Source organism: Anser brachyrhynchus (genome assembly GCF_964034855.1).
Source record: "Anser brachyrhynchus genome assembly, chromosome: 2".
NCBI lineage: Eukaryota > Metazoa > Chordata > Aves > Anseriformes > Anatidae > Anser > Anser brachyrhynchus.
Genome location: NC_137695.1, coordinates 142,207,557 through 142,235,468, shown reverse-complemented (window position 1 = coordinate 142,235,468; position 27,912 = coordinate 142,207,557). Strand labels below are relative to the sequence as shown.

The following is a 27,912-nucleotide window of genomic DNA, read 5'->3' as shown; positions in this document are numbered from 1 at the left end:
TTATGATAAACAAAGTAAACTTTATTGGAAAACTGTTAATCTTTATTCCTACAGTAGATCTTTGAGCAAACTTTATACATTCATTACCAGAGAACCAAAGATTTGTCTTGACCCTTTGTTCTAATTTAAAAGATAGCTTCCACTTATTTATTTTTGAAGTACTGTTATTTTACCCATGGGATAAGAAATGAACCAAATCCAAGGCCGTAATTCAGGGCTTATTTACTTCAGTGGCCTCTTTTCCTCAGACTTTACTGGAAGTCTCTTTGGCACACTAAAATCATTACCCTGAAATCATTACTGTACAGAAGTAATTCTGCCAGAGACACTAAGTAATTTCCATGGGGCAATTAAAACCTGTTTAATTTGCTCATGTGAGCAACTTTGAATTTTATATGGCTGGAGCAGCAGTGGTTATCAAAGTGGATTAATATACTTTGAGGAGTCACTATCAAACTCTGATAGGGGTGGCTTGTTTTAACAACTTCTTAAGCTTACAGGCGCATCCCAAGTCTGTGAATGCAAACCAGAAAGTAACAAGATAACAACAAATATTATATTTCAATGTCCATTAACGTTAAAAAAATACAGTAGTTAAAAAAAAAAAAAACATAGTTAAAAAGTACTGTTTTTATTTCAATGCAAACATCAATTTGACATTTTTAGAAGTTTGTTAGCAACAGTTTTTAAAAAGCTGTACTATTTAGGTCACCTATGTCACCTTATTCAGCAAACAGCTCATTTGATTTTTGCAATTAGATTTACTTCAGCTAAGGAATTAAAGTAAATTCTTTACATGTAGTTATGCAGCTTCTTTGTAAAAGTCACTCCATCCATTTATTTTTCTGTGTGTTCCGTTAAGTTACCTGCCCATAATAAAAATAAAACCACTCCATTCCAATGATCACAAAAAAACCAGTATCTTTTAATATGTCTGTTCTAGGCATGTAGAGCTTCTGAATTAAATATAATCAGAATTAAGTGTGGTAGTAAAAAAGCTCAGGTTACCTAGTTCCCAACTTATTCATTTGATTTATGATGATTCTGAGTTCTTGTGCATAACCTCCTATCTGTGTTCTTTACCACAAGGACTTGATCAGTCAAGAAGGATATTAGACAAGTTTTTTATTACCAGTTAAGACTAATGCTATAAACTCTGGGATTAAACAACATGTACAGACTCATGTCTGGACATTTCAGTTTTCAAGTCACATTGTCAGAGCTCATTTATAACATTCTACCGCATGGCTACAAGTGTAGATTTACACATTGTCAATTCCACAGAGAAGTGGTCAAGCTGAAATATTTTCATAAACTTTGCTGTATAATAGACATAGATTTCAAGAGCATCCCCAACTTAGTCCAAAATTATAAGGGATTTTCTCTCATCTATATCAAAGCAATAAGTCATGAGCACTTTAAAACAGAGTGGCACTTTAAAACAGAGTGGGAAAAATATTTCCTTTTCCTAACAGCATAGTTTGAATATAAATTCATCTTAAAACAGATAAGAATAGACTTGCTTACTCTTCATAAGAAATAACTTCAAATATATGTCTTTGTGTTAGTTTTTTTTGGTTTTTGTTTTTTTAGTGTTTTTTTTTTTGGAATGGGCTTCCCAGGGAAGTGGTTGAGTCACCGTCCCTGGGGGTCTTTAAAAGACATTTAGATGTTGAGCTTAGTGATATGGTTTAGTGAAGGACTTGTTAGTGTTAGGTCAGAGGTTGGACTAGGTGATCTTGGAGGTCTCTTCCAACCTAGATGATTCTGTGATTCTGTGATTCTGTTTTACTTACATGAGTCAACATGTTTTTTTGCTAAAGTCATCCATAGTCATAACATGGTCTAGGGCAAAAACAACAACAGCAAGAAAAAAAACACTGTTCTGTTTCTTGTCTTCCTCCTTGCATTTGTTTGTTTTATTTATATAGTTAAAGATTATTCAATTTGTTTCAGCTACCACGGGGTGTTGTGGGAGGCAAAGGCCGTGCCCTGCGCAGGTGAGCGCAGTTCAGTTTGCCTACGGTCAGCACTAGCCAGATGTGACCCAGCTCTACTCTGCAAACTCAGGGGCGGGGTGTTAAACCCAATCCAAATTTTCCAGCTGAAGAACTGTTAACAGAGCAGCCAGACAGAGAACAAGCTCAGTCGTGCTTACACACCCCATAGTGTCTTCATGACTCCCTGTTCCAAGGCCAAATGCAAAGGGGCTTCCTCCATCAGGAACTTGCTCTAATTCCTATTCAGCAGGCAACAAAGAGCACAGACTGTCAGCTCGTCTGGCCTACAACCTCCTGGCTTTAAGTTCCCAAGTTTTCCACCCTCTTGTCACATTTTCAGATACTTTGAAAGAACAATAAAAATCAAGAAATCTTCTACTGTTGTATGTCATGGACACCACCTCATCACCCAGTATGTGATTATGAAGCCTATATTTGTTACTGGACAGTTAGTATGAGCTTACTAGGACAAAAGATCTCCAAGATCCCTCACCTTCTCTGTGTCACTGTCAGAGAAATACTGGACTCTCAGCACATAAAAGACAAGCTCAATTATTTATATTTCTTTTTCGCTGAGAACTGATAATGTTTTTGAGCATCATAAGACAAATTCTGTGCATTTATGTTCCTTATTATCAGTCAGAGAGATTCTGGGGTGATTACTTTCATTTCTAGTATTACCAGAATATCATAAACACTTTATAGTCTTTTTTATATTAAAAGCAATGGGATAGTTGCCACTGGTCTTAACGAGGACAGGATTAGGGCCAAAATCCTAACTGAAGGGTTGTTTTATTAAAAAGAAGATTTATTTCATACCAATGTTCTCTTGATTGTGCTTTATTTGGCTAAACTTTGTATTCTGTGTTAAGTATTTGTTTCTAACTGGATAAACCCAAAACCATTTTCGTTGGCAATTACTCTTAAATGAAGAAACCCCTAAATATCCTTCATAAAAGTATTCCTGAAAAGAGTGTGCTAATACCTTGGTTTTAAACACTTTTTTTTTTGTTTGTTAATTAACCTGCATATTTTTAAATCTATTTGGTGACCTTAGATAGAAATTGCATCCTCTAATGCACCTTAGACTAAGGAACTATATTCTCAGTCCACATTAATGTAGTTTTTAAATGCTGTGACAAATACTTTTATTTACATAAAGTAGTTTGTATGTACTACATTGTCTCAGACACCTCCTCTTTATGATCATAAACATGAGATTTTTTGACTCAGATATAGAGAGTTATATGATTTTTATTTTTGTCTTTGGTTCTAACTGTGCATGTTGGTCAATTTTCAAATTTATAAGGCTAGAAACTGTAAAAGTCAAAATATGATTGAAAAAGATAACAGAAAACAGGACTCAAACAGATTTTTATCTACTATTTTATCAGTTAAAATATAAGGATTAAAATAAAAGGGTGGGTAAAAACAATAAATAAGAAATTATATATATATAAATATTTATTAATTTGAAAACTTTTGAATATTTTAGAAAACATCTAAGGTTACAATAATGAAGAAAGGAAAGAATATGCTATATTCCTGTATAGCCTCAGTTTTACTTTGAACTGCAACAGCTCATTACATATTCTTTTTACTACTGATAAGTCATTTTTTTTTCTTTTGATTTGATTGATCTTTCGTCAGTGAGAAGCAGTACTGAAACCATATAAAAAGAGTAACCCCCAAATTTCTGTTTTTGTGTATGTGTTGTGTTTTTTTGTTTGTTTGTTTCATTTTTTGTTGTTCTTTTGTGTGTGTGACATTACTAATTCAACCATTATCTAATGTTTTGTCTTACAGTGTTTCCCTGTTCTAGTTTGTAATGGTCCTTGATTATACTTTATTAATGGCTATGAAATGTCATTGGTACAACTGCAAAAAAAAATTTATATTTCACTTACTGAGCTTGGCAACCTCTTCCTCTTACCCACCTGCATGTTACTAGCATTGCCAAGCTATGGAGCCATATATTTCTGTTAAGGTATAAGTAAAGTTTGAGTACAAGAACTCCAGTTGTTTTCTCTAAGTTAATTGCACTATAGTTTGTCTTACCCTAAAATATTTTAGAATATCATGTGCAAAATGTCCACATAAATTAAAATATCTTAAAATATATTACAAAATTCTATGGAGAATGATACTAAGTCAAAAATTATCTTGCAGAGAAGCTCAGTTTTCTTCAGCAAAGTTACTGGATACTGCTTTTATTGTTTGTCAAAACATACAAAATAATAGGTGCTTACGAACTGCTATTGACACATGGAATTCAACCATTAGCTAGGTTGCAACACCTAAAGACATAATTAAAAAAAAAAAAAAAGAGTATCTTCGTGGAATTAGTTCCTATGGTGGAGTAAAGATTTCTTTACTTGAATATATGATTTAAAAAAAAAATAATAATAATATCAAAGAAATTCTGATGGGGCATTGAACAACAGTTTTTGAAGGAGTGCTTTTTTCTTTAACTTAAGACGATTGGCTAGCTTTGAGATTTCCCCTTGATATTATGTGCATGGTATATATTTACATCCTTCAGGCATGCTTAAAAACCTAAATTATGTAAGTGATGTTTCATTTTGTATCACTGATTTAATGAGAAAATAACATTTCTCTGAGAAAAAAAAAAGAATTCAACTATATGAACATATTTAAAATTCACTCAACTACATTTTATTCTAGTTATGAAATTTAAAAAGGTTTAGTTGTCAAGGAAAGAAGCTGATTTTGAAGTTATCAACAAAGATAAAAATAGCCACATAGAGTTGTTCCTAATGGAATTAGGTGTTACTGTCAAAAATGAGGGGAAAAGATATTGCTTTTAATCTTTCAACCATAAACTGCTATATTGTACTATTATAACAATACTATTTCATTTTATAAACTGTCAATGGTAATAAAACCGTAACATTCTTTACATTTGCAGTAGATTTACAGCATTTCTCTGCAGTTTAGTTCTGGAAAGCATTTTAGGTGACCTATTGCTTGATTTTGCTCATTATTTGAGGCAGGGTTGAAAGCCAGACCTGGGTTTATTACTGTCACCTCATCTGATGGAAAGGCCCCTGGCTTTCAGAGGCTCAGTATTTTTGCTTCTGATACACTGAAGTGTTTCAATATTGTACTGAAAATATTGCAGTGAGTTAAAGTGCTGGTCTGTATTTAGTTTTGTTATAGTGCATGAAAGGCCTGTGAAGTATATGGCCAAAATATCTTTTCTGCTTGATTTTCAGAAGGTAGGAAATACTTGAAATTCTAATTGCTCATCAGGCATCCTGGTTATTCAGCACACTAGAAGTGAGGTTATATTATTATACGAATGCAAGTTTCAATTTGTCTTAATGTTCTCTCTTTTTCTTAAATTCATTTTTCCCTTGCCAGGCTTCTGATAGTCCATCAAGACATTTCAGAGCTGTTTTTTTCCCAAGGTTTGATAGTATTCATTTTTAGAGATTTGAACTTGAGGTAAAACCCTAGTCCTACTGAAAATAAAAGCAGCACTTGATTTTGTATTGCTAGTAAAATGTAACTAAGAAGCCAAAGGAAAAGAAGTACCCAATAAAAATGAGAAGCTCATTTTGGAATGAAGCCGACATGTATTTCTCTCAGAAGTATCAACAAAATAGCCCATGCACTTCCCCTGGCTTAAACTTTACTATCAGATACATAGTTAAAAATCCTTTTTCTTCTGATTTAAAACAAAACCAGAAAGCAACACCCAGTTGATTTCCATGACCACATTATGGACTTAGACAACTGTGTCAGCGCTCATTAAATGGAAGCTGTGTCATAGGTCAAAGAGTTCAGATGAGTGGTCTAGTTATTATTGCTGTTGAATTATTTGATCCATCAAACTATGGCTTCAGGGAAGACCTAGGAGAAGAAAAGAAAACCAAAAATGAAAGGTCACCTTCTTCTGCTTTTATATGACTTCAATAAAATCTGAATGAGGCTTTTTTTCTTAAAGTTTTGTTATCTTTGTGTAGTATTACAAGAAAGATGGCTTGTTTTAGGATAAAAGTTGTTTTCCCAATCTATAATGATAGCTGGTTGTCTCAGCTCCTATTATGGGGTTCTGATATAACTTCAAAGCAAATCTAAATCATTCCTTGTGACAACAGAATTAAGCAGGGCTGCTGGGACCCTAAAGCTCTGTGATGAGGTAGAACCACTCTTCCTCTCACACAGTGAAAGCCTATAAAGGAGTAGAATGACACTAGCTTTGATGGTGATCAATTTTCTAGTGGGTTCTACTGTGAGGGTATGGAAAATGACACTACCTAATCCACAGAAGCAATATCAGTTCTGCTGGCACAAGAAAATTTAGCTCAGTTTTCCTTTTAATGTTTCTTTTTTTAGAGAGATATTTGTTGTGTGTGTGTGTGTTCTTTATTTATTTATGTTTATTTTTTGTTTGTTTTCTAATACACATAGGTAAGTTTTTTTGTTTGTTTTGTTTTTTTGAGATGGACTTGGCACACAAGTATTTTGGAATAACTTGTTTAAAGTGGTAAGAAAAATCTCAGAGGATTAAAATTCATTGGGAGTTTAATAATTTAGATTTGAAACAAGATATAATTTGCTTAGATGTTCAGCATTTCTGAAATGCAATCATAGGTAACTAAAATTAGATTTATACTTTGAGTCATTACCTTCATTTCCTGTCAGGTACAATATATTGCAAGTTCACATTTTTGGGAATTAACTTTCACCTGCTTAAGAGCTCTCCTCTTCTGTCTGGTCTTTAATTCTGACTACAAGGGGCTGCTCTTGTAGCCATTTCTCTATTCAGCTTCTTAATAATGTCATGGGATAGAGCTATTCAAAATTCCTGTAGACATATGTAATCAGAAAAGATATTAAATTTGCATTAGTAGCAGTCAAAAAAGCACATTAACCCTCTTGCCTTTCCTGAGCAGCTGGGAGTGATGTCTAAATATTTTCATTTGCAATAGGTTTACATCTACAACATCTGAAACCCTCACTTGCCCCAGTACTTGTCACTAAGTCCTTGTCAAGGAAAGTAAATCTGAATTCCCATTATGGTCATCAGCAGGGCTACCTGTCTGGATTTGGGAGGATGTTAACAAATTACATTACATAGCTTCAAGTTGCTGCATTGCTTTCACTCTGAATGCACAACTACAGCAATGTAAACATATTCTTGATTTTAAAGTTGCATTTTAATGGTTCATGATCTCGTGCTGTCACTGTTGGTTGTAATATGATAGACACACTGAAGGATAAATGATACATTTACTTCCAAATGATTTAATCTGTAACCTACAGTACAATGTCTTACCCATATTTCTGTGACTACTTTAAACAGTGCCTCTTGTTTCACTGACTATTGGTTTTGTATGTTCCTTCTGGAAACATATTTATCTGGTAAGATCTTATTCAAATTTCAAAAGAATCGATTTCTACTAAGAAATCCTGAAAATGCCAGGAGCCTCTTAGGAACCAGTGCATTGACCTATTCAGGTGGAGGACTTTAACAGTCAACAATGGCTAGCAGACAACCGCTCTGGGTGAGCTCAGCTTAGGGAATGCATTGGACAATAAGCATTTTATATTTAGCCTGAAACAAAGAGGCTATTTATCTTATCTTTTCACCAGACATCCAAAGATGAGTTATATAATGTCACAATGGTATCATCACAATTTTTAGGTATTTCCAACATTTCAGACTCACCTTTTACTTTGCTAGTGTTATTTTTAACTAGTGGGTCAATACAAGCCAAAGTTAGATAGACACTGAGATAAAGGTTGCATGACATCTGCATGGGCATTAAATACGAGACAGAGCTGGTTTTTACTTTGCTTTTCTGGACACTAAATTCATCCAAGTTTTGAAATGGGAGGGACATAAAGAACATTTCAGAGTTGAGGCAACGATTACTGTAGACACTTTATTTCAGAGCACTTGAAGAGAACAAGATATGCGACTAAATATTCATCTGGTTTTAATAATCAGACTTACCAACATATTTACACCATATGAAGATGTGCTTTTATCACTAAAATTAGATACTATCCTATTTTTTCAATGGAGAAATAACACATAGACATTGGGGCTATATTTGTATTGCTAATGAAAATGTTTTCTCACCCAGGTTCTCACTCCTGGACTTGGCATACATTTTCTTCGTAGGCTTAGACTTTTCTCAAATTAGGCCAGCTCTACTGGTAATGTACATTATCTCAGTGACCTCATTCTCATGTATTTCATTACATTTGTCAGAATTTGGAGAATGAAGGATCAAATCATTTGGCTAGAATAAAATTAAATAGACACTTAGGTCCAGAAAAATTGGAAACTTACTTGTTGTTGCTGGCTACAATAGCTATCTATTTTTACTGTATTGTTTTTCTTTGCAATACACCATTACAAGCTGGAAACACCCTAAAACTTAAAAACTGGAGCTCAGAACCCTGCGGTCCAAAGCATTAGTGCTACTCTCTACTGGAGCTATTGACAGCATAAATGAACTGTGTTAAATGGTGCAGAAAATGTAAAAATTATCAACACAGAGCTATCATCATTTTAGACCAAACTCGACCCTGTGTTTTAAATGTATTTTTAAAAAGCAAAGTAGAATACTTTTCATAGAATCATAGAATCATAGAATATCCCGAGTTGGAAGGGACCCATAAGGATCATCAAGTCCAACTCCTGGCACCGCACAGGTCTGCCCAAAAGTTTAGGCCATGTGACTAAGTGCACAGTCCAATCTCTTCTTAAATTCAGACAGGCTTCATTCAGTGACTACTTTACTGGGAAGCCTGTTCCAGTGTGCGAGTGTGCGAGTGTCCAGTGTGTTTTCTGTGCATAGTGGCAACTACAACTGAAGGCTGCAAGAAAAATGGCCCAGGAAAGGGCACTAGACTGTGTATAGTAGACAGCAGGCTAATCAAAATTTCAGTGGAGAGTAACAAGGATCCTGAAGTAGGAGGAAAGCAAAACTGACAGCAAGTTCACCATATAAATCTCAACATAACTCAAATTTATGCCAGTGACAAGAACTAAAATGAGATGTGTAGTATTGCCTTAATACTGTGTATAAGTAACGGTATTTCACCTCTATTCAGATGTTAGACACAATGTTTCTTAATGTTGCCATAGATTTACACGTCCCAGCACATAATTTTTCATCCATTTTCCAATCTGGTTTTGGTAAAGCTCATCAGAAAGAATCATTCATGAGGTATTTTTAAATATATTTTTTTTTTGTTTTGATGAAGATTGAACAGAGAAGTTTTTACATCTTCTCTCATTTCAATGCTCATGGAAATCCAAGTCAGTTCATTAAACAGCTTGAAACATTTTGAAAGATCTTGTAACATAGTGAATTTGATAATTGTATTGTCACTGCAATGATTACAAAAGCTGTTAGTAGAGAAAATAAAAATCACTTACCTACAATTTCAAAGAGTGGTTTCAGAATATCAATGAAGCTGCTTAAAGAGATGTAGAAAGGTTAACAGTATGCCTTTTTTGCTATACTTAGATAATATTTTGATATGACAATTAAAATTGAGAGACAGAGACAAAAGATGTTCTGTAGTTACTGGTACATTTTTCACAATGTAGGGACTGTTTGGTTTAGTAAATTTAATATTGTCAATTTATATCAGTGTACTTAACCTTAAAATCTGTTCCAGGCATTTCACCACTGCATATGCATATGCTTATCTGTAATTAAACCGGAAGATCTCAAGGGAAATCTCCCTTCTGTAAAGAAGAGAGAATTCCTGTGGAAGAACAAGAAAAATATGAATTTCACCTTCAACCACACTGCTTTCCAGAGAGAGGTTTATCTCACTTGCAAGGAATGAAGATCTCATGTCAACAGATTCTCTTACATCCGTGCAGAAGGCATCACCCATAGACATGTATTGCATAAAACAGTGCCAGAAGATGAATGAAAGTATTAAAAGAAATACTGTAATTAAAAAAAATTGGACATATATCCTGTAAAATTAGCATTTACTTGCTGATATAAAAGATTAACAAGTTTTCATTTTATGTAATATTTTCACCAAATGATATAATTGATAGAGGCAGAAAAGAAAGAAAGAAAGAAAGAGAGAGAGAGAGAGAGAGGAAAGAGAGAAAGAGAGAGAGAAAGAGAAAGAAAGAGAGAGAGAGAGAGAAAGAAAGAAAGAAAAAGAAAGAAAGAAAGAAAGAAAGAAAGAAAGAAGAAAAAGAAAGAAAAGAGAAAAGAAAGAAATCTCAATTTTAAGCTTTAATGAGTTGATTTTATTTTTTATCTATAATAACATCCCTTGTCTCAGTAAGCAACAATATGCAAGCTCTATCTGAAACCGAGATTTTGTAAAGGTGTTCTGCTGTTTTAGCATTAGAGCAGACCAGCTTTCAATGAAGGACTATGCAATATTGCTGCAGAGACCACAGCAGTGGAAGGATATTCAGTAAATGGGAGACATGATCAGATCTATTTCAAAAAAACACCTCTATAGATGATCATTAACATCAAATTAATTAATTAATTAATAATTAATTAATAACAAGAGTAAAATCACCTTAAAATGCCCCAAAACCCTGGGCCTAGGTATGTATTCATTCACCCCAACCTGTGAACCAGCACCACAGTTTACCGCTTCAGCCACAGACTTTCAGCCCTGGGTCTGACCAGGTGATTTCCAGAGGTGCCTGACATCTTCAGATGTTTCATGGCTCCATGAAAGCCAAAAGGGTTCAGATAACATGTCCCGTTGAATCCAACATCTGGCCCCTGACAGTGGCAAATGGCAAAAAAGAACTTGGAAAAAATATAATAAGGCAAGAACATAAAATATGTTTCCTCATTTTTTTTCCTCATAGTCTCCAGCAAGCTGTTGTTCAGACTTCGGGGGGGGGGGGGGGGTCTCTTTGCAGATCACTCCTCATGTTTTTTTTTTCCATGTAAAAGATATACAGGATAACTTCTGGTGAGTAGTTCTGTAAATTGACTTGGTATATAAAATACCTGATTTTGTTAAGTTTTAGCCTATCATATGCTAGTTTCATTTGACCCTGTACTGGAGAAGATAGTAACTATCACTTCCTCTCTCTTCTTCTCCCAGTTTTACAGGCCTCTCCTAGACTCCCTCAGTCATCTCTTTCACAGCTTGACAAGTCCTAATCTACCAAAGCTGTTCTTTGTATGGAAGTTCTTCTACACTTTCAGACATCCTCCTCTGACCCTTCTCCAGCACTCTATTTTTCGAAATTGGAGGAAGTCTGTGCAGAGTAGTCAGGACATACATGCACCTCCTAGAACATACAGTGCTCTGTGTGTTCTCTGTTCAGGGAACACCAGACTTCCCAAAGACAGATAGTTCTCAATGTCTCATTTTACACCTTTTATCTTAGAAACAGACCATTTCAGAGATAAGGGGTTACTTCTGCGAACTGTCTTTCCAAATAATATGTTCTACTTGGTAATCTCTATATAATAGTAGACCTCCACATCTAGGCATGAAAGAGAGAAATAGTGTTTAAATTGTACGTGACATTAAGAGAGTCTTTTTTCTTGATAGTAGTGAATCAGGAAAAAACACACTTAAAGTGGAATGTTACCATGAAGAGGAAAAATGAAATCTGTCCTAGTAGAATGAACATATTTTCATTCTGGAAGAAAGCGTTCTTGTCAATGTCTTTTGAAGTGAGTTAGATCCGGGAAAAAGGGGAAGCTTGGTCTGGTTCTGATAGAGATTTCAATACCATCTAGAGATAGAGGAGAACTCATTTAGAAATTCAATAAAATTTGGAACAGTTTTCATCATGAAAAGGATCTGAATAATACCATATGTATGAATCTACAGATATGAGCAATACTCTTTACATGCTATACAACTTGTGCTTCCATCCAACCCCTAATGCATGTAAAATGAGAAACATACCCCTTTCTTCATTCTTTTTTGCCCATTATGGATAAAATTACAAGTCCCTCTTGGACAGCATAAGCTCCAAACCAGAGATCAATAGTTGATTCATCTGAAGGGAGTAAACAGTCCATATACAAATTTAAAAAATGTAGACACAAAAGAAGGTAGCACAGTAGGTGTCTTTTTTAAGAAGCTGTGTCTTAACAGTATGCCATTGTATGTATTAGGTATATATTAACAAGAGAGACAGCACTAAGAACGTTCCTGAGTGTGGACAACAAACTTACAGTCACCAGCTATTTATGGGACAGACAGAATTGCTTATAAGTGCTGAACTTATCAAGAATTTACATTGACATGTAAATGGATGGCAGCTGCTTAACATAAAAATTCACCTAAGAGAACCTAGGTAAAATTGAACAACCTTAATTTAGAATGAAAACTAGTTTGCATACGGTGTAAAGTCACCTAAAAGGATAAAAAGAAAATTTAATTATTTCTATATGAAGCATTGTTACTGTATGTGATGTAAAACTGCTACAGCTTAGTTAGCTCTACAACTCACAGTATTCACTGACAGGTAGTGCTAAGGTACTGCTCTATTTTGGTGCTATTATCTCTCAATCATAGGCTGAGATATAAGTGCTTGATACTAGAACTGGTTTTCATTTTCTCACACAGAGAGTGGTGAGGCACTGGAACAGGTTGCCCAGAGAGTTTGTGGATGCCCCATCCCTGGAGGTGTTCAAGACCAGGTTAGCTGAGGCCCTAAGCAACCTGATCGAGTGGGTGGCGTCCCTGCCTATATTAGGGGGGGTGGAACTGGATGATCTTTGAGGTCCCTTCCAGCCTGAGACATTCCATGATTCTATTATTCAATTGTTTTAACACATTTGATATGTTAAATTTTCAAAATCCAATTGTTTCCACCAATTTGTTGATCTCATAAGCCTGTTTATAGTTAAAAGTAAGATCAAGAAATACAGTTCCTCCTTTTGACAATTTACTATCAAAAAAATGAACTTTGAATTAAAACAGAAGCACAAAGTTACCTTCATTTCAAAATCAAAACTAAAACTTAGGAGTTCTAGGTTTTATTCTTTAATGCATTGGTAATTAGCTCTCTAGCACTAATAAATTTCCCCAGATGCTGAGATCAATGAGAGACAGAAGCTAATTCATTTGAAGTCAAAGTATTCTGAGATGTAATTGTTTAGTCATTATACTCCCCAGAAGCAGATGGAAAGGGACTCAGTACAGAAACATAAAGAAAGATTCCTCTAGATGCCTGCAGATTCCTGTTTGCAGAAGTGGGCAGAAGAGAAGATAGAAAGGGATCAGAGTAGAAGAGGGGTTGTGTTCTGTTTCTTTAGAGGCTTAAATGTTCTTTCTGAAGATGGAACTTCTTCTAAACCAGACTTTGAAAACAATGCTGAAAGCACTGAAAATATATTTAATGTTCTGTGTTAACAACTAAAATAGTGGATAAGAATGATCTTTACTGAGACAGTAAACAGATTTAAGTGTAACTCAAACACAATAAGGGATAAGAGCAAAAAAAGTAAAATGATATCATTCACCATTGATAAAAATGTACACATGAATGACACTTTCTTGTAATTCACTAATTTAGCTGAGGAATACGAATGTATTATAAAGATACCAAGGTGGGAGTGGGAGAGAATGCTTACACTTAAACATTTTAATAGTCTTTTTCAATTCATTAGTTAGTTCTAGTTATCAGCCTGAATGTTTTATAAATCACTCCTACTGTCCAGAACTGACTCATCAATCCATATTCTAGATAAGTTTCTTCAACTTCTAATTAATTGCACAGCCTCCTTAGTTCTGAAGAACTCTGTCTCTGAACTGGAATGTGATTTATCCAGCTCACAAATGAGGAGAAAGAAAAAGGGGAAAAAAAAAAAAAAAGGAAGAGAAAAGGGAAAAGAAGAGGAAGGGGAAGGGGAAGGGGAAGGGGAAGGGGAAGGGGAAGGGGAAGGGGAAGGGGAAGGGGAAGGGGAAGGGGAAGGGGAAGGGGAAGAGGAAGAGGAAGAGGAAGAGGAAGAGGAAGAGGAAGAGGAAGAGGAAGAGGAAGAGGAAGAGGAAGAGGAAGAGAGAGAAAAAAGAAAAAGAAAAAAACCCACAACATATAGACCTTTGAATTAAAGCGAAGTTTGGAAAGCATTTCTACAAGCATAACAGAATGAGAACTTATGTTGTATCCTCCATGAAATATCCAGCTAACACCTCCTCCACCTTTCACCATTTCATTGTCCTGACAGAGAGCCCATATAGCACTTCTTCAGTGCCCAGGGAAAGCTCTGCTGCTTGTTACTTCTACCACAAGTAAATAATAATAGGCAGCAGTGGCGGAAGTGGTAGAGGTATGGAAAAAAAATAAAAAATCAACCTTATAAATACATCAAGGAGTATCAAAAAGAGGCAGTTCATCATAAATAAATATTCTTCATAGGTCAAATCCTGCCAAAGCATGTCTCTGTTCAATCATGCTATCTTCATATAGACAGCGTAAATGAAAGTGAAAATGAAGTTTACAAGGGAGGTTAGAATATAAGTACTCTTTCTAAGCCATGCTAGATTTGTCAGCCATAAATAATTGTAAAAATTTTGTGCTATTAGCAAACATTTTGCATTTAAGATTTAAGAAAAAGGGTACAATACCCTTCTAGACCAATTTAACCATTTTTATAAATCTAAGCTAAAATATTGGCAGAGTAAAGCAATGAACAACAACAACAACAACAAAATACACTAGTGCTATGATTTTGCAAATGGATACTGTGTAAAATCAGTTTATACTTACAGGTCACACTATATCTTTGAGCAGTTAAATGGCTTTTCTGCTTTAACACTTATTTTGTTAGTCTGTTCTAGATGATGATGAAGCTTTGATTAATCCTCCATGCCTCCTATCTCATCCTGTGCATTTGAAAAAGACTCATCAAATACTGGTTTTGCTCCATTCTAGCTAATCTCACAATCCTTCTTGTAGGAAATGCCAACCCTCTGCTGACAGGCAGAGGCCCCATTTTGATGGCCCCACTGTGGGGCAGGAAGAAGCCAACCCAGAGACCCCTTCTCTGATCCTGCCATAATAGATGTTTCTTCCAAACCTGACCCTAAGGCACCAACAGGGAGAGAGATCAATTCATCTGGTGTCAAGACCACTTATAAAATGCCTCTATCTCCATTGACAGAAGAACGAGCTTTTCCTTGCTGTGTCCTCTTAGGAGGTGTGTTAGGATGGCCATCTGACCTGAGTTCAGATCCTAATTTAAGAAGCAGTGCAGAAACAATGTTTATTTTTTTTTTAATTTTAGTTCTAAACAATCTTCACTTCTCCTCCCAGTCTTCTGGAAAGGTTCAGATTCAATTTGGTTTAAGCACTGGGCAGAGGTTCAGTAAGACTGCATCCAAAACAGCAGTATTTCTGAGAAGACAGAATCATGTTCAGAAGAAAAATAAAGTAGAATAAATAGCTGAAGAAACCTAAAGCCTCTTCCTACTCCCACCTCTAAGAAATATCAGCAAATGATTAGATTACATTTTTCCTACTCATTTTCTTTAATATAAGAAAGGGACACACATATTTTAACTCCCAGCAGCACTTCAGATTAGTTTGGAAAATGCAGTTCTCTACTGGACTGTGTTTACATTTAACCTATTAGATAAATTCTCAGCCAAGTCCTCCTCTCACTTACACAAAGAAACCTACCAGTTATAGCACAGTTTAGTTGGTATATGAAAGCAGAATTTGTCCCAATCTCTTCTATATGACCTGCATTTTTGGTATGCTTCTCACAAAGACCTGTCTTACCACCTTTGTGCCAAATATTCTCATGCTTAAGTAATTTTCACTCCCCTCACTTTCCAACCTTGAGACTTTCATCATGGCAGTTTGGCTTCGGTACAGGTGTTGAAAAGTAGATTAGATGTGGGAGGGAAAAATAACTTGATAGCACGGTGTGGATTGGCACGAAAGTTGTATTGGCACTCAAGTGAGATAATCAGGTTACTCAATAGTAGTAAAGCTTCAAGAAAATGACTCGGGTCATCCCAATGCCTCACTTTAGCAGTTCTTGTAATAAGTCCAAAATACACTGTAAATTCTCATTTACAACAATGAAACTATTTTTGATCATTATGGAAAAATCAGTACCAAATGTATGGTAATACTATTTGAGGAGATTGTAGTACTTTTCCTAAAATGTTGGTTTCTTTATTGTTTTAGTTTTAAATATATGCCATGGAACAAGAGCGTACAAAATGTTATTTTCTGAAGTATCTTCAAAGGTACTATAGGACACATGGACAAACACACACACAGAAACACAGACGCACACACACAAAATAGTTTAAATACCTGTATACAGAATCTGTCTTCCTCCCTCTCCCTCTCCCAAGACACATGTTTATTAAAAATGTATCATTTCAAAAGGCCTCCCAAGGCACTGCCTAAAGAAAACAGTAATTCAGTAAGTGGCAGGCATTAGGAAAACAGCTGAAATCAAAGTCATGCTTTAAGTACAGACATTGAACCAGCAAGACAACCCTCTGCAGGGCTGAACTGCAAATTTGAGGGCCATAGCACTGAAGGCAGACTCACCAAAGGAATTCCTTCTGAAACCTCGTGTTGACAGCATAACAGCAGTGCTGGCTCTTACAAGAGCAAACCAGCATATAACTCAATAGGCAAGCTGTGACATACATTAGCTAAAATTAAAGAAAACATTAGTCAAGGCAAGGTGATGGATTCTCGTCTGACAACAGGATCAGCATTAAGAATGTAAATTGAAATGTGAGATCACATCTCCCATCAATAAGATCGTTCATGATATATCTTTTGCTATTACGTTTAGTGATCAATGCCAGTACAATTTGCACCATCAAATATTGAGAAAACATTCAAAGCTATGTGTGACTGCATATCCACATGCAGGGATCTTTTCTACTAATATCTGAGGATCTCTTCTACTAATATGGAAGATCACCAGAATCAAGGAGCTCAGTGCAGTGTTATATTTCCTGCATATATTAACATGGCCTAAAAAATGGGAAGAAGAATGCTCCTCTGTTGTGTATTACTCTAACAGGAATTTTTCAAACAGAGTTCTAAATAATGTATGGTATTCAATCTCACCTTCTGGAAGGGTCTACCTTATTAAAGTTATAACATGGAAAGAAATAACATGCATAGAGGATATGCTTTGCAACTGTCCAAAGTTAATGGTCAAGAATTAAAAAAAAAAAAAAAAAAAAAAAAGTTCAGGCACTTTTCTGGATCTGGACAGTGTGAGGTGAGGGGGATGTGTATGGCTGGTTTAAGTCTCCCTTTAGACTGTACTTGATGTTCTCTGCACTTTCTATATGCTGGTATGAACTAACAGCATTATTATCTTTGTAATCTACTATATCTATTAATTTAAAATATCCTTCTGTAACACTCTTCTAAAGAATCTACAATGAATATATTGTAAGGAGAACTGTAGCAAAAACTATATGACCTTTCTTATACAACCTCTCTTATACATATATTTTAATTTTGCTATGAAAATAAGGCCCCATAATATGAAAATCCATTCTGGCCTTTTGCATATAAGATATGCATATGATTCTCACTTGATAAATGAGCTTTTAAACTGGAATTTTTTAAATTTTTTTTTAGGAGGAAATATAACAGTAATATAAATTACAATGCAAACCCCATTCTTTTCATCCTCCCATCTTGTAAGATTTTTTTAAATGATACTTATTTCATGAAATAACAGTATGTAGCAGTTTTATAAACTTAAAGTGAATATTTCTCAATAATTCTTACAGATTGATTTCTCAGTCTGATTATCTTAAATTTCACAGGGTGGTTTGGCTTGGAAGAGACCTACAGAGATCATCCAGACCGACCCCTGCCATGGGCAGGGAAATCTTTCACCAGACCTTGGTGAAAGTCCATAAAACCTGACCTTGAATATTTCCAGTGAGGGGATACCCACAGTTTCTCTGGGCAACCTGCACCAGAGTCTCAGCAAGAAAAATTTCTTCCTTATAGCCAACCTGAATCCACCCTTTCAGTTTAAAACTGCTGCCCCTGGGTCCCTTCGGTGGTGTGGGTGAAAAACAGTGGGGCATGCTCAGCAGCCCCAGTCCCCAACCCTGCACACACTCAAATTTATACCAAACAAGATTGTAACTTAAAAAGATTTTCTCTTTAAGATTTTCTTTCTTAAATCTTTTTTTTTTTTTTAAAAAAAAGATTTTTAATTCTTTTAATAAACCAATTTTCTTATTGCTACCAGTAAAAATATAAAACCAGAAGTGTAAGATGCATGTTAAGATACACGATCAGAAATATAACAAAGAGGGCTATCAAGTAACATTTATGAAAACAAGAAAGATTCTTAATTCAAATTCATTGTGAAAGATTTTTCTTATGCAACTGTAACCACAGGCAACCTCAGTTGAATTTTAACAAGTTGTTATGAAGACACTTTGCCTCCAGCATCACCAAATGGAGCTGAGACTGGTGGGTCCCTCTGGAGCTTGGCCAGTGCCACTTCTGCTTTGAGCAGCATCAGTCAATGCAGGTTGGTCAGGGCTGTGTGTAGTTCAGTTTTGCATAACTTCGAGAATGAAGACTCCACAACTTCTCTGGGCAACCTGCTCATGTTTGGTCACTTTCAAAACACAGAAGCTTTTTGTTATGTTTAAATGGAATTTCCTGACCTGGGCATCACTGGGAAGAGTCCAGCTCCATATTCTTTACTCCCCCCATCAAGTCTTTATGTAGGTACTTTTAAGATCCCCCTGAACCTTGTCATATCTGGATTAAAGAGCCCTCAGTCCTAGAATGACAGATTCTTTAATGACTGAAAGGTTAATTCCCTTTTCCTAAGGTAATATGGGCACAATGTGTACTTTTTTTTTTTTTTTTAAACAGGTAGAATGAGATGTTTTGATATACTTTGTGTGTCTTGTGTCTTGTTTTTACTCCATTAATACCCTTAGTCAAGTAGTGCAATGGGAGAACCCCATTTCAGCTTTCTCTGCTTGACCTTCCAATCTATTTCATTAGCCTGTACATAAAATATTTCAGATTTTTTTTTAGAACTTTGAATTGTCAACCATGTATGCCAAGATATCTTGTACGGAAACTTTTTTTTTTTTTTTTCCCCCACAAAATACATTGTGGTTACCACAAATGACAGTTAATAATTCCAGCTGGACAGAAAACGGTGAAGATTTTCATCTTTCACATTTCCTTTTAAACATGATTCCCAGAACATGTGTCTTCCAGTCCACTGTAATAATAATGTGAAAGCTAATGAATTTATTTACTTTATAGATAGTTTTCATTTAACAGGAAAGTAAAATTCTTAGAAACAAATTACAACTAACATCTTCAGTCATCAGTGAGTACATCTCTTAATTAGACAGCAGTAACTATCTCCAACAGAAATATGTTCAGAAACTGTCTCCAGAAGTATTGTCTAGTCATATCAGATACCATTTAAACTGAAGATGAATAAACACTTTCACTGTAAGAAAAAATGTGGAAAACAAACGTAAAGGAGAAGCTTAAGGCACAGATGAAAAGGCAATGAAAAGTAAAGCAGTGTAAAAGCTGGTATGACTGTGAATAGACCCTTTATGGCACCAAGTTAGGAAGTGATAAGCACCTTCTCAAAGGAGCTGACACATTCACCTGAAAGACACTGGCAATTTCCAGAAAATGGTTAGGAATGTGGAATTAAAAACAGAGGTAAACCAAAATCACAGAACACAAGCATCTATATACTTAGTGTGTATCGATATGTGTCTGGAATGGGGAGGAGACATCTTTCAGGTTCCTCAACTGAGATTAAACAATTTAATTTTGCATTTCTATCTAACCTCTCTGATAATTATCAGGGTGTTATAGCTGGTTGATTTTAAAAAGTAATATATTCCATAAATTGTATATTCCTTCCATATTTTCTCCTAGTTATGGTGTTTTTTTTTTTTGTTTGTTTTTGCTAAGGCTTGATATAGAGAACAAGACAAAGCTACGAACAATGGAAATTAACAAAATTATGAGAAAGATCTTAAGTCAAAATTATATACATCTCTATTTTCAACCTTCAAAACACTTTTTATTATGGAAGGGGCAACCCAGGTTATATGTACAGACTGTGGGAGAAGATGCTGGAGAGCAGCCCCACAGAAAGGCATAGGGGGGGAGGGCTGCGGAGGGGTGTTGTGGTTGATAGCAAGCTGAATACAAGCCAGCAGTGTGCCTTGGAGGGCCAACCATACCCTGGGGTACACCAAGCATGGCATTGCTAGCCAGTCGAGGGAAGGGATTGTCCCACTCTACTATGCGTTGGTGCGGCCTCACCTCAAATATTGTGTGCAGTTCTGGGCACCAGGGTATAAGAAAGGTATAGAACTGTTACAGAGTGTCCAAAGGAGGGCTACAGAGATGGTGAGGGGGCTGGAGGGCAAGATGTATGAGGAGTGGCTGAAGTCACTTGAATTGTTCAGCCTGGAGAAGAGGAGACTGAGAAGAGGCCTCATGGCGGCCTGCAGCTTCCTTATGAGGGGAGCAGAGGGGCAGGTGCTGAGCTCTGCTCTCTGGGAACAGCAACAGGACGCATGGAACAACACGGAATGGCATGGAGCTGGGACAGGGGAGGGTCAGGCTGGATATCGGGAAAAGGCTCTTCACCAAGAGGGTGGCCAGGCACTGGAAAAGGCTCCCCACAGAAGTGGTCATGGCACCGAGCCTGACAGAGTTCAAGAAACATTTGGACAATGCTGTCAGAAACATGAACTTTTTTTTTTTTTCTTGAGGGGTGGGGGGGGTGGTCCTTTGGGGTCCCAGGAGTTGGACTTGATGATCCTTGTGGGTCCCTTCCAACTCAGATAATTCTATGATTGATTATATATACCAATTTAAGTAATTTCAAAGTGCAAGGCACTAGGTAGTTATTACTGTTGTGATTTTGATTGTTTGTTTTTGTTAGTTTTATTTATTTATTTATTTTCTGCTGAAGTATTCTTGGTCCTCAGTATTACAGTGTTAAAATTACACTGCCTCCAAGATCTGCACTGAAAATAGTAGTTTCTTCTAAATTTTCACTATCAAATGTCTATTTTTTCACAAACCTATTATAAAATCCTGATTTCTGTTCATAAAACAAAGCAACACTGCTCAGAATTTTGAATACAATATATTAGAGGTATGACAAAAGTAGATTGAAATACCTTACTATGCACTATAAACTTACCTCTAATACCAGACGTACTTGGAAATTTTGGTATTGAAATGTAAATTACTTTGGCTTCTATTTTTCATCAACGTATGTAAATATGTCATTACAGTCTCTGTAACTAGGCATACTACACTACTCATTCTTAAGCAAACAACAAAAACTCATATAATTCACCAGACAGGTTACTGCTGAAATATTTCTTTTTTCTCTGAATTTCAGTTTTCTTTTCAAAAAGATGAAATAAAGGACAAGTACAATAATTTTTGTACTTGAAAAATCTTTGGATAGTTTTTCACAGACACATCATCAGATCTAGGTAAAGATTAAAGTACTGAATAAACTAATTTTCCCTGTAGTTATTTACACACTCATCTTCACATATGTGCAGTCATATGTCATAAATATATCAGTTATACTAAAGAAATCTGAGAACAAGGAGAAAATATAGTTCATGAATTTTTTGTTCTTGTGCCGTAAACAGGATTTCAGAGATAAATCAGTTGTGCCAAATAATAAAACTGCTTGGTGTCAATGGTTTATGGAAATTTATAATTTCAGGTCATTTCTCCTTTTTTTCCCCGATATAATATTAAGACTTTCATAAATACGGCTGATAAGAAACTGTGCAACATTATTTCCAGCTTAAACTTACCCCTTTCTCCCACATTATAATAATGATGTCATTTAACACACTTGAGTAAAATAAATCGTGCTATTAATATAACAGACTGATAAATGTAAATCTAAAGAATCCTTTGCATTATTTCTTTTAAGTATTTCCTCCCTGTAGTGGTTCCATAGCAGTACATTTAAAGGACATTCCAGAGGAAAGTCATCAGACAAGACAAGAAATACAAGTTTAAAGTTGTTTCCAAAATTGTGTGATTTCTTTTTTTTTTATAGTGAATAATAGGGGAATATGGAAAGTCTAGGCAAAGTTCACTCCTCCAAGTATTCATGGAGGCCAAAACTCATTAAAAATAAGTTATATTTTGCTATAAATAAAGTCTGGTTTTTCTGATCAGCTGACCAGAACTAGGATTTTTACCCAGAGTACCTGACATTTGGAGATTAAGGGTGAAAATTATCTTGGCACTTTAAAGTTTTAGCGAAGATGACAAAATCTGTATTATACCAAAATGCTTCCCTATTGGCATAGTGTTGTCAAATAACCACTTCTTATAATTAAGGAGAGTATGGCAGGAATACTTTCTCATCTTTATTTTCAAGGTAAACTAAATTAAAATAAATAATGAGAGAAATCAGACATATGGAAAGCCAGTATTCCAGTGAGTGAAAGATAATTCCTAAGGGACAGAGTTACAGATTCAAGGAACACATTAATGAAACCTTCACATTTTAAGGTCATGACTGCATTGGCAGCCCTTCAGTGTATAAAATGTTCTTATGGCACCGGCAGTATACGTCTGCTTGTAACAGCAGCAGTACTATCACATTAGCACCACATTGTTCTGATTTTGTGTGTAGTTTTACACAGAAAGCTTGACACTGGACTAATCTGATTAGTACACTGTGCTTTTTAGTGGTTTGGCTTTACTTTATTTTGACAGGATCTAGTGGAAACAGTGCAACTTTCCTTGTAGAAACTAATCTGTGCTTATCTTTCATTACAAAACGTGTGATTTTGAGGACACACTCTAAGCATAACAATATTTTTAAATTGTTTATGAACAGAAGAAATACAAACGCAAGGTTTGGAAACATTTTTAAGAACATGACCCTGAAAAGACTGGCTTGCTTAATTTTAACCACTGTGTTCATGTTTGAGTACCAGTCATATAAATTATGAATATGTAGTGAAGGGAAAGGATGACACTGATGACATTGTGCCCTTTTATTTATATTTATTTATATGTATGTGTTTGTGTGTGCATATATATATATTTATTATATATAAACATATATATTATATATATACACATTAAATATAGGAGCATTTACATGAGAATCAGGAGACTTGGACTCTCTTGGATTGGCTGGGAGGATGATAAAGGCAGACTTTGAAGCCAACCTCCCTTTTGAGTCCAACATTTCAATTCCTGTTCCAAGGAGCATTTCACATTTGAAAGTAAATGCATTAAATGTAAAGCCAAGCTGTATAGCCTGGTTATTAGGGTACTTTTCTGCTGCTTGTATGCAGAGTCCTCAGTCTGAGGAAAACAACAACTTATTCATCCCATTTTCTAAGTGTTGAAACAATGGGTAAACAGGAGGCCATCCTTCAACACTATGAAACTCTCCTGAGTGCAGAAATACCTTCTTCAGCACAGCCACCTTGTAGCCACATATGCTAGCTTTAGGGGCAAAATGCACCAGGAGGTGAGCACAGTTCCTATGAAGAGGGGTGACCTCCCAATTTAGGCTTCTTTGGAGACCTTCAGATGTAGGCACCTCTCCCAGGTGAGCTATCTAGCATTCATATGAACAGACAGTTAGTTTTAAAATGACACCAAAGGCACTTTGAGCATTTGATAAAAATACGCTTATGAAGGGTCCTAACTTTACACAACAACAAGATCACGTGGCCTGCTTCCAACATCTCTTTACAATGCTTTGCTAATTCCCAGTTATCATAAAACAAGACTTTGCACTTAAATGCAAGGTTGCAATTTTCATTTGGGAGAACAGGCATCTAGAAGGCAAATGCTTTGGTTTTAGTGTTTCTCTAACACTTTCAACATTATGCGTGCAGTGGCCCTTTCACAATGGAGCAGAGCCCAGCAGCTGTGTACTCCTGGGAAAAGCCTGTGCTTCGTGCTCTGTATCTACATGCCGGGATCCAGATCGGCCCCATGGCACTTCTGTGCTTCTTAGAATTTGAATGTTTGCTTCTGCATAAATCTACTTGAATACATTCCTGCTTCTGATTTTATCATACCAAAACCCAGTATTCTAACTCAGAGACAAAATGACTTAACATTGCTAAAATAATGGTAATGAATTATCCTTATTACTTTAACTCCTCACTCCCAAAATTTGTACTTGGTTTTGCATTTTTTCACTCTTTTTATAAATGATGACAGATCTCACATCTCCTTCATCCTAATCATTACAATATATTCCATCCATGTGGCTCTCATTCAATTGTGTCATTTATTTAGTAAATGAAGAGTGCATATGGTGCCATTTTGCTGAATCTAAACAGCAGTAATTTTGTTTAGTATGCAACTGAATACTGCATGCAATTAGTTATTTCCAATTAGATCATTTACTGCAGCATTATCTAGTTTTCCAGGTATTAAAATAGATTGTTTATGAGGTAGTGATAAACTCCTGGGTTGTTTTAGTTTGGTTGTCTGTTGTTTATTTTAACAACATCAGTGTTTTCATCAACACTGGTGATTTTTGCACTAGGCTTCAGATTTTATGCCCTGATATCACCAAAAAAAAAAAAAAAAAGAAAAGAAAAATAAAATCAAATAGTTAAGTGCCTTTCTCTTCTAAAGATAGCATATGTCAACAATGCTAGCAGAAGACAGGCTTTTTGTTCATGCTGTGCCACATAAAAATAGAAATTCTAACCCTTCTGATTCAAATTGATGTACTGGTTCTGGCTGGGATGTTAACTTTCCCTGCAGCAGCCCATACAGTGCTGTGCTCTGCACTTGTAGCTAGAACAGCAGTGGTATCACACCAGTGTTGTGTCTGCTGCTGAGCAGTGCTGGCACAGCACTAGGACCTCTCTAACCCTCCTAGGGGATGGGCACAAAGTGAGAAAGGAACATCACCAGGGCAGCTGACCTAAACCAATCAAAGGGATATTCCATACCATATGATGTCACACTCAGCAATGAAAGGTGAAAAAAGGAAGAAGAGGGGAGGGGTGGGTTCTCATTGCGAAAATGTCTGTCCTCCCGATCACCAGCTACGTGCGTTGAGGCCCTGCTCCAAGGACATGGTCAAGCATCGCTCATTTGTAGAAAGTAAAAAGTAATTTATTTCCTCTGCACTTCCACACAGCCTTTACTTGTTTTTTTTTTTTTTTCCCTTTTCCCCTCCCTTTTCCCCTTTCCCTTTTTCCCCTTTAGTTAAATTGTTTAATTAATAATAGTCTTTCCTTAATAATTACTTTTCCCTTTAATTACATTACCCTTATCTCAACCCATGACTTGTTCTTTCCTTTAGTTCTTCCCCTCCTGTTCTAAGGAGGGGGAGTGAGAGAGCGGTTGTGGAGTTCAGCTGCCTAGCACGGTAAAACCAGCACAATTGATTATATGATTTGGCACAAATATTTAAATATGCTGGAGAAATATTTATATAGAATCATAGAATCATTCAGATTGGAAAAGACCTCTAAGATCATCTAGTCCAACCTTTAACCTAGTACTGACAAGTCTGCCGCTAAACCATGCTACTAAGTTCTACATCTACATATCTTGAAGACCTCCAAGGATGGTGATTCAGCCACTTTCCTGGGCAGCCTGTTCCAATGCCACACAACCCTTTCAGTAAATAAATTTCCCCTGATATCCAACCTAAACTACCTCTGGTGCAACTTCAGGCCATTTCCCCTTATCACTTGGTGCTTGGGAGAAGAGCCCCACCTTGCTACAACCTCCTTTAAGGTAATTGTAAAGTACAATAAGATCTCCCCTGAGCCTTTTTTCTCCAAGCTTAACAACCCCAGCTCCCTCAGCTGCTTCTCATAAGATATATATATCATACAACTCTAGTTACACATCCTAGTATTTAAGTTCCTCATAGCGTAAATAGAACTCCTTGATTTTGTGTTCTAATTTGCCTGACCAAGAGCCCTACCATTTTCCACTGGACAAACAGAGAGCCCAGGCATTTTTACCTGATATGGTTCAAAGAAAACAGCACGAAGACCTTCTTCTGTAACAGCCCACATATTTACAGTTGACATTTGACATTTGGATTTGTACCTCAGCCTTCGGGCACTTCTTAAATGTGGTAGTTCTGCAGCAGTCTGATATAGCAGATATCTTTTCTAATACCTGACCTAGAATATTGGAGCACCTAATATGTTACTGGCTAGCTGAACATTTCATTATCACTTTCTAATAGCTACATAAACAAACAAACAAACAAAAAAGATGGCTATATTTGTAGCTGGTGTAAATTATACTGTTCCACCAATTTCAGTAAAGTGACACCCAATTATCCGAGTAAACAAACTTAAAAACATTCCTTTGAAGAACTTCTACAACTCATGTGCCCTTTCTTTGGGGACTGACCTCATTGAATCAGAGCAGATTCACCACTCAAAATAAATTTGAGGTCCTTTCTCACAAGAACAATATGCCATAGGAAAAAACACATGCCCAAAATATCCTTTACCTTAAAATAGCAAATGTTACAGAGTTTTCATTCCTCAATACTGAAGAAAATACAATGCTTGTGTGCATCATACTGTGTCTTTGTCAGGAGCTATGGAAGTACAACATCTGCTTGCTCAGTCTTTGAATACAGTTTCCAATTTAGATCTTGAGACTTGGCTTAGTCTCATCTAACCTTGATCACTGTCTGAGGTGCTCGTCAGGAATTAAAAGTGATCAAGATCCTAACTTCAACAATTCAGGTCATTTCTGAAGGCTAAGCAGGATTAACCCATTTTTAAGAGACACAGGTTAGTTTTTGGAAAACAAGATTTTTAAAAACTCAAAAAATCAGCAGAAAAGACAACCAAGGAGAGGTATGATTAGAGATAATATGATAATAACAAGAAGATGAACAGTTAATGAATATTTAATATTACTCATATTAAGAGAATAAACAAGAAACGTGTAATCAGGAGTCAGGTTTAAGACAGTTGTTCACAAAATACTGACTTTCACTGTGGAGCTCACTACCATAAGGTGTACAGGATGCCAAAAAATATAAATGGTTCAAAAAGCTATTAGGTACAATCATGATAAAGTTCATGGCATGTTATTAAAAGTGGATGAAAGTACAACATCTGGCTCAGGATTTCCCTAAATCACAAGTTGCCAGCAGCTAGGAGTCTATGCCATTGGAACTATCACTTTATACTTGCTCTATTTTAATTCCCTTTCCTGGTACATCTGCTACTGGCAGTGTCAGAGACAAGATCTTGGACTAGAAAAATAGAAGAACCTGTGGTTTGGATCCACCACAGCCGTGGTTATGAGAGTCCAAAAAGTAACAAAAAAAGAAATTCCCAGGCAGTACTTACTCTATTGCACCTGTGACATCCCATATCAAATGGTAAAACCTTGAAAAACACTATTGAAAAACACCTAAAAAAAAAAAAAAGGATTAAGTACTTAAAAGGAACAACCTTATCTATGACTTATTTTGCCTCTATCAGTCCTGGTTAGATATTAATATTTCTTCTAAAGTCGTATTAGTTTTAATATATTATTAAAAAAAGTCTTCATGTTGTATTTGTGTTGTTATTATTGATTTATATGTTTTTAATTAGTTTTACATTTCTTAGAATATTGATCAAGTAATTTATGTAGTTGGAAATGTTAGTATTTTTAGTATTTTAGTATTTAGTATATATTATTAGTATATATTATATATAATTATATATTGTTAATATATTTCGTATATTTTAGTATTTTACTAAATACTTTTAGTATTTTTAAATCCAATTAAAATAATTTAATGATTTAGTCATTAGATCATAACTTTACCTTAGTAGTTGTTTTGACTGTGTATATACTTCTGTATTTTAGATACTTTGATACTTTAAAATTTTAAAGGTAATGTAATTAAAAAATAATAATAAGTTC

The 27,912-nt window shown here is 35.6% G+C and overlaps 1 long non-coding RNA gene across 2 annotated transcripts; it reads right to left on the bottom strand.

Moving 5' to 3' along the window:
• LOC308189430 lies at positions 1-27,584 on the bottom strand. 2 transcript variants are annotated; one of them, XR_013946363.1, is made up of 3 exons: positions 9,652-27,584; positions 6,716-6,834; positions 1-5,876 (listed from the first exon to the last, which is right to left on the bottom strand). It is a non-coding gene; the product is annotated as an uncharacterized lncRNA (long non-coding RNA). The 2 variants fall into 2 exon arrangements; XR_013946362.1 differs by having other exon boundaries at positions 6,716-27,584.
• Positions 27,585-27,912: the final 328 nt, after the last annotated feature.